General features: G+C 36.0%; 1 protein-coding gene across 1 annotated transcript in view; it reads right to left on the reverse strand.

The window, feature by feature from the left end:
* LOC145265676 (sperm-tail PG-rich repeat-containing protein 2-like) overlaps positions 1-13,121 on the reverse strand; it is a 1,924,518-nt gene that overhangs the window by 1,815,254 nt on the left and 96,143 nt on the right. The gene's annotated exons all lie outside the window — the stretch shown is intronic.

Below are 13,121 nucleotides of genomic sequence, written 5' to 3' on the forward strand. Positions count from 1 at the left end.
TAATAAGTCCTTCTCTCCTTTTTTTTAATTTTATTTTTTATTTTAGTTTATTTATTTATTTATTTATTTATTTATTTTTCAATGCATGTGGATGTGTTATCGGCAGCTCCAGTAACTCTCGCTTCTCCTTTTTTGTCCTTCAGTCCCCATTTCCAATGAGTGATTTTTCTGACAAGCTGCTTTCTATTAGAGGATTAGTTGCCCAACAAATTTTTAGACAACAACAACTATGAAAGGCAGTAATTACTTCGGATACAGTTACAAGACTCAACATTTCTCCCACGTCAAGAAGGCCAAAGTATGAGTTGGCCGAAATGTGGTGAAACAACAACAAATATGAAGATGAGGATAACAGTCCTCAATAAAATGAATATACAAATTCAAAAAATATTTTGTTTTTTTATTTTAGTATTATTATTACTAACTGATCTTAGACAAGAGAGAGTGAACAAGTAGAGAGAGAGAGAGCTTTAACCAGATTAGACAGAAAGATTTCACCACATAAGTTGCTCGCTACATGCTCTCCCTGTTCCAGTGGAGTGATTCTATGAAAGCAGTGGTGCCTTCCATTCACTTAGTAAGTTAATGAAAAGGGAGCCTTTTCGTTGCCCTAGACTATGGTTGCCCATGTTGCTTTTATTTTACTCTTTTTATAAGTGTTGTCACTCATCTAATCGTCTATCGTAACCCTAAAAGAGAGGAAGAGAGATTTAACCAGATTAGATAGATAGATTTCACTATATCAGTTACTTGCCACGTGCTCTCCTTATTTCGGGGACAGCATAGAAAAACACATCTTTTCTCAGTTAAGTCTTGTTGTCTAAGAGCAAAGCATTAATTCAAATATTTTAGATTAGCACCCATATTTATTAAATGCCAATTAACTAAGATTCCTTGAATTTTAATTTCTCTTAAGACCCCTTCAAAATAAACCTTGTGTTTTATACATTTTCCGAGAATCCAAATTACGGATTGGCATTAAATTTGTTCCATAGTTTTCAAACGCCAATTAAACAAGATTTCCTGAATTTGTATGTTTTTCTTAATAGCCTTTAAGCTTAAGCCTCAATTTTTGAACATTCTTCTATGAGTAAACTTTTTGATTGGCATGAAATTTGATCCATATATCTCTATATCTATTATAGTATAAAAGTCATTTGTGTGTGAGGGGGGGGGGCGTTCCTTCCTCATATGTTTTGCAGATTCCACCCAATGTTAATTCATATGTCTGGCAGTGTTCTTAGATATGTTTTCTAGAGAAATTCATCTGATGAGTATCGAAATATATATATATTGTTTTAACAAAAACCAAGACTTCAAAGAATCGGTTGATATCAACAAATAGTGTATTTCATTGTTAGTTGCAATTGTTTCAAGACAATTCGGACAAATCCAAACATTATATCCTTTGAAAATTTTCACAAGAACAGCCTTTCTTTAGACTTATTGAATAAAACACACTTTAACAATAAAACATTATGGAAAAAGATTTTCGTTTATAAGGAAAAGAAAACAATCGAAACTATTTTACCTCTATCGCATCCTTGAAAGTATTTTTTAAAGATTATATATCTACATATTTTCGTATCTATATTAAAAAAAAGAATTCAAACTAAATATCATACAGTGTTACCACTAATTACCTATGTCCATTTAATATGTTTTATTAATACTATTCATTGATTTCTTAAATTAGATTTCTATATTTGTTTACTTAATTTACCTTATTTTCTAATTTTTTTAATTTAATTTTTTTGTTGTTAATCCGGACTAATCAACTAATTTAAATCGTTACGAATCTATGTTATTTTCGTATCGGGAATCAGCTTCCTTTATTTACGAACATATCGGCTAACTTATTTATGTGATTTAAGAAAATTTTTAGTTTAAAACTCATTCAATAAGGAAATAAAAATTAACATTACTTTATACTTAGTTCATTCTCATTCTTCATTTAAAATTAAGGATCTCTCTCTCTCTCTCTCTCTCTCTCTCTCTCTCTCTCTCTCATCCTCTCTCTATCTATCTATCTATCTATCTATATATATATATATATATATATATATATATATATATATATATATATATGTGTATATGTGTGTGTATTTGTGTATGTGTGTGTATGTGTATGTGGGTGTATGTGTATGTGTGTGTGCAAATATGTTTCTTTCAATTTCTTTATTTCTTTATTTAATTTGAATTATTTTTTAATCCGGAGTAGTCAAATAAGTTAAATTGTTGCGATCCAATATTAGTTTCGTATCTGGACTTTGTTTTGTCATTTTACAAAATATCGGCTAACCTATTTATGTGATTAAGAAAAGTTTTAGTTTAAAACTCATTCAATAAGGAAAGAAAGTTTAGCATTACTTTATACTTAGTTCATTCTCATTCTTCGTTTAAAATTAAGGATCTAATTCTATTTTTTACTTATTTTTTATTTTTATTTTCTTTCGTTCTTTCCTTTTAAGATTTACGATTATCGGATATTTTAGAAGTAGAAAGGGAGATAACTCTGTACGTATTCCTTTTGTCAAACAATACATTCTTAAATCGAATATATGTCTCTATATGTTGTTTTTTTTTTCAGAATTTAAAATTTAACCACGAAACTTATATATTGCTCTATTATTAAATATTGAGCTTTTCCTTTTTGGCTAGGATCTCCTTGATAGTATTACTTCAAATAATATCTATCAGGATTTTTCATCTGAATTCTATCAGTGTCTTATCTCGCTTATATACATATATATATATATATATATATATATATATATATATATATATATATATATATATATATATATATATGCATATATATATCTATATATATATATGCATATATATATATCTATATATATATATACATATATATATGCATATATACATATATATACATATATACATATATATATATATATATATATATATATAGAGAGAGAGAGAGAGAGAGAGAGAGAAAGAGAAAGAGAGAAAAAGGAACAAATCGAGTTATGTTGCTTTTTCTTTTTCTATTTTGTCGGAATACTATTTCCATAATTCTCATCATATATATATACATGTATACACACACACACACACACACACACATATATATATATATATATATATATATATATATATATATATATATATATATATATATATATTTCATAGGAAAACCAGAAGTAGTGCAAAACTATTCTTTCACAATAAGACTTACTTATAAAATTAATTAACGATTTTCTTTAAGATGAAAAAAATAATTAGCGCTCATTACTGTAATATAATTACCCTAGAAAGCAGACCTTTCTTGTAATCGAGTTGAATTTTGATCTTCAATTCATTAATTTTGTGAATTAGCGTGACAGAAAAATGACCGAAAAATGTCACTGGTCTTTTAGCAGTCGATTCATGTGACAGCAAGTTGCACATTTCTTTTCACGATTATTTTTTCCCCGTTTATTCATCAAGAGATTTTTGTAGGAAAGTTTGCTTAAAAGTTCCGAGGGTATTTCCCTTTCTTCATCTGTGCAAATAAAAACATACGACACTTCCATGAACAAAGTTTCTTTCTCACAATTTTCTGTATGTGGAACACAATACTTTGCAACTGTATCCCAGTCGACTACAATAAGGTCGTCTTCAAGTGAGATGTAAATAAGTATTCATCGAGATGTTCTCTTAAGTAATTCGCTCATTTTTGTCCTTTAGTCATTATAATCCACGAGTGATGGTTCTGGCAAAGGGAGAGGAATTGCTGTTTTCTGAGTCGAAATCTATCCATCTAACTCTTATTATTGGCTGATATTTTGATATATAGCTCCTTACATCAAGTTGCCTCATAATTTGCCTGGTGTGATTTCAATGAGAAAATTAAAATTCTGCCCATTTCACCCATCGTTCCCAATCCTCTCATTGTACTGTTCATCATCCACACATCATTCATTCTTATCTCAGCGTAGCCTCGCATGTGGTAAGTTATGACTTATTTAATAGCCTCTTCCCTCGAACGGCTTGCCTTTGAAATTCCCTATCTGCTCTCTATTTCCCCAACTGTTCCAACATACAGATATGTAAATGTAATGTAAGTAAATATCTTGCTGCCCAAATCCCAAAAAGTGTCGCATTTGCAGCAGCCTTTTACGATTTATTTTTCAATGCTAACATGACTTTCATAATGTTTCAGCCAATGTAACCTAAAACCTTCTTCTGGTGTACCCAATCGAATGGAGATGGCATGCTCACATTCTGTCAGCTATGATTAGGTAGAAGTCCTAAGTAGTTTGCAGTTGTATTCTGAGTGTTGCCCACACTGATGATTGAACCTTCAACCTGCAGAAAATTGTCAATTACAACTGAATTTTACCAAGTACTTTATCCATTATGCTATGGGTCTGGAACGAGAACATGCTATTCCGTGGATTAAATAAAAAGTTCCAATCGAAATTCTATGGAGATTCTGGTGTTCGGCCAAATACACCTGAAACAGGTCGGAGCTTACATCGGCCGAAACGTTATACAAATGACACTTAAGATGAGAACAGTAGCTCAAAGAATACAAATGATAAGAATTAATCAGAATTGTTCCAACTCTAATTGTAATCTTATTAAGATAGTATTGTTACTTCGGAATGACTTAATGTGTAATGCAGTGCATATGAGCGTGTGGAAAATATTTAGCAGCAGCAGCAGCAAAGGGTGGCTGGCTTGCGAAGGGATTAGCAGCAGCAGTAGCAGAAAATCGCACATATGCAAATTAGAAAGTGTGCACGAGAAGAGGAAGGAAAAAAAAGAGAAAAAAATGCAGCCCGTGTTCAGGGAGAAACAAAGTCAGAGAAAATGGATGCGTAAATGCAAAGGTGAGAAGTGGTTGGCTGGTACCGGCGTGCAGTCAGAAGAAAGAGAAACATGAACCGGATAAAATGGACATGTGGCAGCGGGAGACTTTTTAAGTGCCGAAACAATGATAAAAGGTAATAAAAACAATGATAGAAGGTAATAAAAGACTTTTGTTGAAAAAGAAGGGGGTGCCAACTCGGATATTTTATTTATTTGTTTTATTTGATTGTCCATTTGCAACATAACGGCCACGTTACACATTGTCAAGGTTCGTGGGCTGCTGCTGATAGTTTTCATGCGCTCATATACACTATCTTACAAATGACCAACACTTCTTCTTTTGAGAGGTCAGATTTTGGAGGCTTTGAAGTTTCGAGTGCGTGTCTCACTTTCTACCTTAGTTCATCTCCTTGTGCCTTGGGTTTATTCACGTTTACCCCCTCTATTGGAGCTATCATATCTAAGTATGGAATTCGTTTTCTATTCAGTTATGGTTGACTGAACGAGAGCTTGCTACTCTCATAAAGTAAATAAAGGGTTCCGTTCGAAATCCTGTCCAGATTCCCGAGTTTGACAGAAACATTCCTGAGTTTGATGAGATACACCCGAAGAAAGTCGGAGGTTATATCTGCTGAAACGTTATGAAAATAACACTCAAGATGAGAACAGTAGTTCGAAGAATACAAATACAGGGAAGTCCACTTAAAAGTAGCCCAAAATGTCTAATAATTTTTTTTTCAGATTAAGCCGCCCATTAACAGTAGTCCGATCTCTCTGTTTTTTTACTTAAGAACCAACTGACACCATAAAACAAAATGCAATTCTTTCTGCAGCAAAATGTAGAAAATGTGTAAGGAAAATCCTTTAAAAGTACTGCGCCCTCTGTAGATGTGTAATGGTGCAGCAACGTAAAGCAATTCAATAACCAGTAAACACCGGTTCTGCACGGAATCCAACTAGCAAGGTACCTAGACGGATGCGAACGGTTACTCAGAACGGACCCAACAATCGGTTACTCAGAACGGTCCCAACAACAGTAATATATGCTCACACCCACACGGCACGAGAAGCAACAGCGACACGATTCCCGACCAAGTCAATCATCGCTCTCCCAACGTCTTTCAATCACCCGCTTTTATGGCCGTTTCAGGCTGGCTCAATTTGCATATTGCGAGAATTCATGTGACTTTGCGAGATATCATCCTTTTACAAAAGGCGGCCGCCATCTTGATCTTTCTTTCTGTATTTTCGGTCAGCGACGCCGACCCGGCCCTGAGGTAAGTCTTTCCTTTTCGTCCGTCTCTCTTACGCACCCACACAACACACAAACACGCGGGCGCTTGTCTCCTGGATGCACATTACACTCCCCCCTGACCAGCAGCTGGACATATACACACACATACACATAAGCAAGCAAACATGCATATGTATATATATATATATATCCCTAGTTTTCACAATATAGTAACCCTCCAGAAATTGAGAGGGAGGCTAACAGGTACTACACCTTGCCCAAGGGTGACCTGAAACTATGCCAGGCAGAGGCGTTCATCTCTCTGAGGTAGTAGGTATACCCGCATACCCAAATATATATATATACATACATATATAAAATATATATACATACATATATAAAAACAAATACATATATTTATAGACACATATATATATATATGATGATTGCAACGTCTTGTCAGACGAGTGCCACTCCCTCAGACATTTAAATTGCACATTACACAAAATGCATTCTACATGCCACATGTCTCACAGATCACTGACACAAGTTCATGACATGTTTATGGAAGAGAGAAGAATAAGCAAAGGGTTATGGCCACCACGTTCCCCGGACTTGTCATCATGTGATTTTTGTCTTTGAGGGACTTTAAAACAAAAAGTTTATGCAAATAATCCTCACAATCTAGACCAACTAAACTAGCACATTACCAAGGCTATCAGGAGAATCACGAGAGAAGATCTACAGGTAGTATCTGCACACGTTGTTAAACGTGCCCAGAAATGCATAAATGTCAACGAGGAACACTTCCAGCATCTTTTATAACGTTACATATGATCTTTTATAACGTTACATATGATCTTTTATAACGTTACAGGTAAGTTAAACAATAAAATAATATTCCTCCTTTCTACTACATTTTCTGGGTTACTTTTAAGTGGACCACCCTGTAATATGAGTTAATCAGAATTCTTCCGACTGTAATTGCAATCTAATTATGATATCATTATCACTGTGCAGTGACTTGATGGTCAACACTTCTTCCTTTGAGAGGTTCCGTTTTGAATGTTTTAAATTCTTGAGTACTGGTCTCACTTTCCAACTTAATTTATTTCCTTGTGCCTTGGGTTTGTTCAAAGTTTTCCCTCTGTTAGAGCAATCATATCTAAGTATAGAATCCTCTTGATGGTTGTGATAAACTTGAGACCTCTATCCAATCATGGCTAGCAGAATGAGAGCATTCTACCTTCATGAAGTAAATTTGACAGAAACATTCTCGAGTTTGACAAGATACACTTGAAAAAGGTCAGGGGTTACATCGGACGGAACAATGTGAAAGTGACAAGATGAGCATAGTAATCTGAAGATTCCAAATAATACGAATAACCAATCCTCATCGCAAAAATTCAGAGTCGTTTACTCGTTTTATTCAACCAGCCTATTTGTTGGTCAGGAGATTATGGTTCAATCCTCACTTGAGTTTTACCAAAAACTAATAAAAAAAAATGATACTTGTTGTGCCCCATTATAAAACACTCAACATTATTAAAAGAGAATCAAGAATAAGTGGAGTGATCCTATGAAAGCTGTGCTGCTTTTCCATTCACTTAGTAAGTTAATGAAAAGGGAGCCTTTTCGTTGCCCTCGACTATAGTTGACCATGTTGCTTTTATTTTACTCTTTTTATAAGTGTTGTCACTCATCTAATCGTCTATCGTAACCCTAAAAGAGAGGAAGAGAGATTTAACCAGATAAGATAGATAGATTTCACTATATCAGTTGCCTGCTAAATGCCCCCCCCTTTTCGGGGACAGCATACAAAAACACGTCTTTTCTCATTTAAGTCTTGTTGACTAAGAACAAAGCATTAATTCAATATTTTAGATTAGCATCCATATTTATTAAACGCCAATTAACCAAGATTCCTTGAATTTCAATTTTTCTTAAGACCCCTTCACAATAAACCTTGCGTTTTAAACATTTTCCCAGAATCCAAATTACGGATTGGCATTAAATTTGTTCCATAGTTTTCAAACATCAATTAAACAAGATTTCCTGAATTCGTATGTTTTTCTTAATAGCCTTTAAGCTTAAGCCTCAATTTTTGAACATTCTTCTACAAGTAAACTTTTGATTGGCATGAAATTTGATCCACATATCTCTATCTCTACTCTTATATAAAAGTCACTTTGTGTGTGTGTATGTGTGTGTATGTGTGTGTATGTGTATCTGTGTGTATATGTGTGCGTGTATGTGTATGTATATGTGGGTGTGTATGTGTGTGTAATATGGATATGTGTGTATGTGTATATGTGTGTGTATGTGTGTATGTGTGTGTATGTGTGTATGTGTGCGTATGTGTGTGTATCTGTGTGTATGTGTATGTATATGTGTGTGTATCTGTGTGTATGTGTGTATATGTGTGTGGATGTGTGTATGTGTATGTGTGTATATATGTGTGTGTATGTGTGTGTATGTGTGTATGTGTGCGTATGTGTGTGTATCTGTGTATCTGTGTGTATGTGTGTATATGTGTGTTGATATGTGTATGTGTGTATATATGTGTATGTGTGTATGTATGTGTGTATATGTGTGTATGTGGGTGTATATGTGTGTGTATATGTATGTGTGTATATGTGTGTATGTGTATGTGTGTGTATGTGTATGTGTATGTGTGTGTGTGTGTGAGAGTTAGTGAGTTCCTCAAAAGTTCCTAACCTTTCATACCTTTAAAAGATTTTAATATGGAAAGTAGGTCATGTTTTTTTTTTTGTTCGTTTCTATGACATTAAAGTTGGACTAATTATAATAACTGTCTTATAATTGCCCGAAAATTGGGGACCTTTTTTTCTGCAGACAATTTGAAATTTGATCTTTAATTAATTCATTTCGTTAATTAGCAAAACCGAAAACTGACACTTGTCTTCATGAAACGAAACTTTTTTCATCGTTTGCATTTTTTTCTTTTTGTTTACTCATCAAACGTTTGTGGAAACATTTATTAAAAGATGATTTCTTTTTTGTTTATTTTTTGTTTTACTAAAAAAAGGGGGGGGGGGTCACCACTAATCATGGGCATATGCCACTCGAGGATAAAAGCTAATGTTTTAATCAAGACAAATACAGGGTGGAATGCTAAAAATGTTGCTCTAAAAAAGACATGATTCCATTTCCGTTTGATGAAAATCGCTTTTATCTTTCTACTAGTTGCCCAGTTGTGTACAAATCCCAAGAATGTTAGGAGCGTTCTATCATCATGTCTGAAACCGACACAATGTTCAACGAGCGGAATCGGATATGTGCCTCTGGACAAAGCATGCACACCACCAATCCAAGTTATGACAACAGGACCATTGCCAGCACCCTCAAAATGCAAATCTGGACTGTTCAATGCTTGAGGGTACAGCTCAACAAATTTTTCAGCCACAGTGTGACGGGACACCAGACGATGCCGGGTGTCCCGTTCAGCTAGGTGAAGATAAGAATGCTTATGGCCGGGGGAGGGGGGCGTGCTGATACTGTGTCAAAGATTAAGACAGGCGTTTATGATATGTTGGGAGACATGATATCTGTTTTAATGGCGGAAAAAAGGAGATTATTTTTCTAGTTGGATCTGGTGAGAATGAGTTTTAACTAACGTAATTGATTCGGACAGTCTCAAGAATTGGGTTCCAAAATGTCTGCTCGGAGTTGGGGACCCGTGGTGTTTTTAACTCAGAGACCACCAAGCTAGTTTGACAGATATGTTCATAAAACAATAGAGAAAGGGAAAAGAATAAGAAGGAGGGGGGAATAGAAGATAATGGAGAAAAGGAATGAAGATGCTTTTGATATAAACAACGATCGCCTACTCGAAAAAGATATAGAAGGATTTTGGCAGTCTTTGGTCAGCGAGCGAAGCGTACACATCGGCTCTCGCCCCGCCTGGGGTGAGAGGCAGGGGCAGAAATCTTAGTAAGGACTAACTTAAAAAGATCTTGTTCTTAGCTAGAGAATTAACCTGAAATCTCAAGTACCTGCATCACGAAGCGCGGATAACGAAAACATGACTTTAAACAAATGTAGAATGATTGCAAATAATTATTTTATTTGGTTTAAACGAAAATGACCTCAGAGTTTTTTCTTTGTTTTTCGATTGCCGGCATAAGTGAAGATGCAGTTTATTTCAGGTATGCCCTGACACCGGACGACGAAGACACCGACACAAAACCAGATTGACGGCCGAAGAGGACAATGTTGCCACACGGACTTGGGGTCATGCACGTTTAACGTGCCTTGAGCAGCGGAGGTATGTTTTCCAGGGACCAGTACGAGTCTGGTCATGCTGGAGGGGTCCACCACTAGATGACGCAGACCTGGGACATCGTTCCCGTTACACAGTTATATTCTTTAGTGTGGTTTCAAGTGATGGCCACATCATGCCACCTCACATTTTCGAAATCGGCTTAAAAACCAATACCAAAGTGTACCGGTATGTGCTGAAGAGTGTGGTGATAACTTGGTGCTATCAAGTGGCCGCTAGCAGATCTTGGGTGTGGTAGCAGGACAGGATTGGCTTCAAAAGGAATACTACAGCTTTGTACCCTACTCTCACTGTTCCCCACTTCTCAACCTTAACCTACTAGACTACTTCATTTGGTCATACATCGAAAACATCACCAACATGACCTCTCACAACCCCAATGCAAGCCTCATCACCGCTATCCACTTCCATCAGCGCTTGTGGAAAAGACATGCTCCTAGTTCTGGACCTGTATCCAGGCGGTGATTGAGGCTGAAGGCAGCTACATTGAATAGATGTCAGCTCTACTACATAATCAAGTTACCTGAATTGAATTGATTTCTTCAATAAAAGTTTTAAAATAAAGCTGTAGTGTTTTTGGGGTTTTTTTTTAGGGTGACAAATTTATCGTTCCCCCCTGTAAAATATGGACCGTGCTGAAATAATAATTTTATCGTTCTGTAATCATGGTCACATGTCGCTTAAGGATAAAGCGTAATGTTACCGCATTGGAGACAGGTGATAATCAAGACAAATACAATGGTAAAAATTAACAAAAAAGTGTTCATTCGTTCTGTTATCCTCCTCGACAATGCTCATCTGGAACCATAGAGAATCAAGCCTGTATCCACTGCACCCAAAACCTGGTGAGAAAACAATTATGGAAGGCAGTAATTACAGTAATTCTTTTGACTAGCTTCTGGGTTTGACCTTTACTCCTAATCGTAAATGGAACACATACATCAAGTCTGTGGCCAAGGTCACTGGGAAAATGGTGGGATCCTTCTACCGCTCCAGAAGATATCTCACTAATGATGCAATTATCTATTTATATAAGAGCGAAGTACGTCCAAGGATGGAATACTGCTGCCACATCTGGGCGGGAGCTACTAAAAACAGCCTATCCTGCCTTGACAGAGTACAAAATAGACTTCGTGGCTTGGTGGGGGATGCCCTTTTCTCTACCCTGCAACCTCTCTCTCACAGAAGAGACGTAGCGAGCCTGTCTTTGCTCTATCGTTATTTCCATGGCAAGTGCTCGTCTGAGCCCCATTCTCTGGTCCCCCCTCGCCAATCTTTTTCAAAAAACACCCGACTAGCTGAAACCACCATCAATAATTTTCCCCACTCCCTATCTGTGCCTAAATCAAAACGTAGATACCATGAACAAAGCTTCTTTCTTAGAACTGCACGCCTGTGGAACTCTGTTCCGCTTGCCTGTTTCCCTCCCGACTTCAACCTTCAAGTCCAACACAAACAAATTCCTGATGAACCGCCCCCCTCTAAGTAATGACACCTTACCAATTCTCTAATACTATTGCTACACTATCCCATTGATTACTGTACACACAATAACCCTTATCCCTGAGTGGCCATTGGGCCTTGATAAGTGGTGAACTCCATGTAAAAAAAAAAAAAAAAAAAATTACTGGGGATGAGTTGCAAGACTCAGCATTCCTATCCTGTCGTGGTGGATCAACTGAAGAAGGCCAAAAGAGGAGTTGGCCGAAACGTAGTTGGACAACAATGAAGATGAGGATAACAGTCCGCAAAAAAAGAATGAATGCACAAATGATGAAGCCTCATCTCAAAGGACTCCAAACATAAATAAAAATAAACAAAAAAGAATAAACAAAAAGTGTACTTGCAAAAGTGCCTTACAGAAGTACACGTCATGATAATTGTTGTGGTTTCAACCTAATGGTTAACGAAAAACTCTTACACTGGTGCAGCTGAGATAAGTAGGTCCCGCAGACGAACCTCGTTCTGACATTCGGAGAATTTAGGTTAACAACCGGTTAAGCAACGGAAAAGTAACCCTTTTGAATGAAGGTGGATATAAACAATATTTTTTGAATTAATTTCTTAATTTTACTTAAAAACAAAATGTAAGCATATATTAAGAAATTATTTTAGAAAACAATTTTTTTAATTTTTAATAAAAATTGATTGTAAAGAAATCTTTTTGTAAATAAGTATTGAAAAGTGTTTACATAGCTGGTTCTTTAGGATAATCGGGGCGCCTCAAACCCAACTTCCAAAAAAAGACAACAAACGAAAACAGCTTTAGTGTTTTTACTATTATAAAGCGCTTTTTTTTCTTTTTTTTATGTTTGAAACACAAGTTTTTTTTTTTTTTTATTTTACACGGTGGTCACCACTTATCAAGGCCCGGAAGCCACTCAGGGATAAGGGTTATTGCAAGTACAGTACGTTAGTGTGGAGATTTGATGAAGTGTTTACTTAAGGGGGCGGTTCATTAGGAATTTGTTAACGTAGGACTTGAAGACATCCAAGTTGTAGTCAGGTGGGAAGCAGGCAGACGGAAAAGAGTTCCACAGGCGTGCAGTTCTAAGAAAGAAGCTTTGTTCATGGAATCCACGTTTTGATTTAGACACAGATAAAGAGTGGAGGAAATTTTTCACAGTGGATTCAGCTAGACGGGTGTTTTTCGTGAAAGATTGGCGAGGGGGGACCAGAGATTGGAGTTCAGACGAGCACCTTTTTTGAAACACAAGTAGTGTCTAGTTGTTAACTTAGAACAACAAGGGCGCATGGCGGAAA

The sequence above is a fragment of the Euprymna scolopes genome, chromosome 40 (genome assembly GCF_053919585.1).
Source record: "Euprymna scolopes isolate OS-2025 chromosome 40, ASM5391958v1, whole genome shotgun sequence".
Classification (NCBI taxonomy): domain Eukaryota; kingdom Metazoa; phylum Mollusca; class Cephalopoda; order Sepiida; family Sepiolidae; genus Euprymna; species Euprymna scolopes.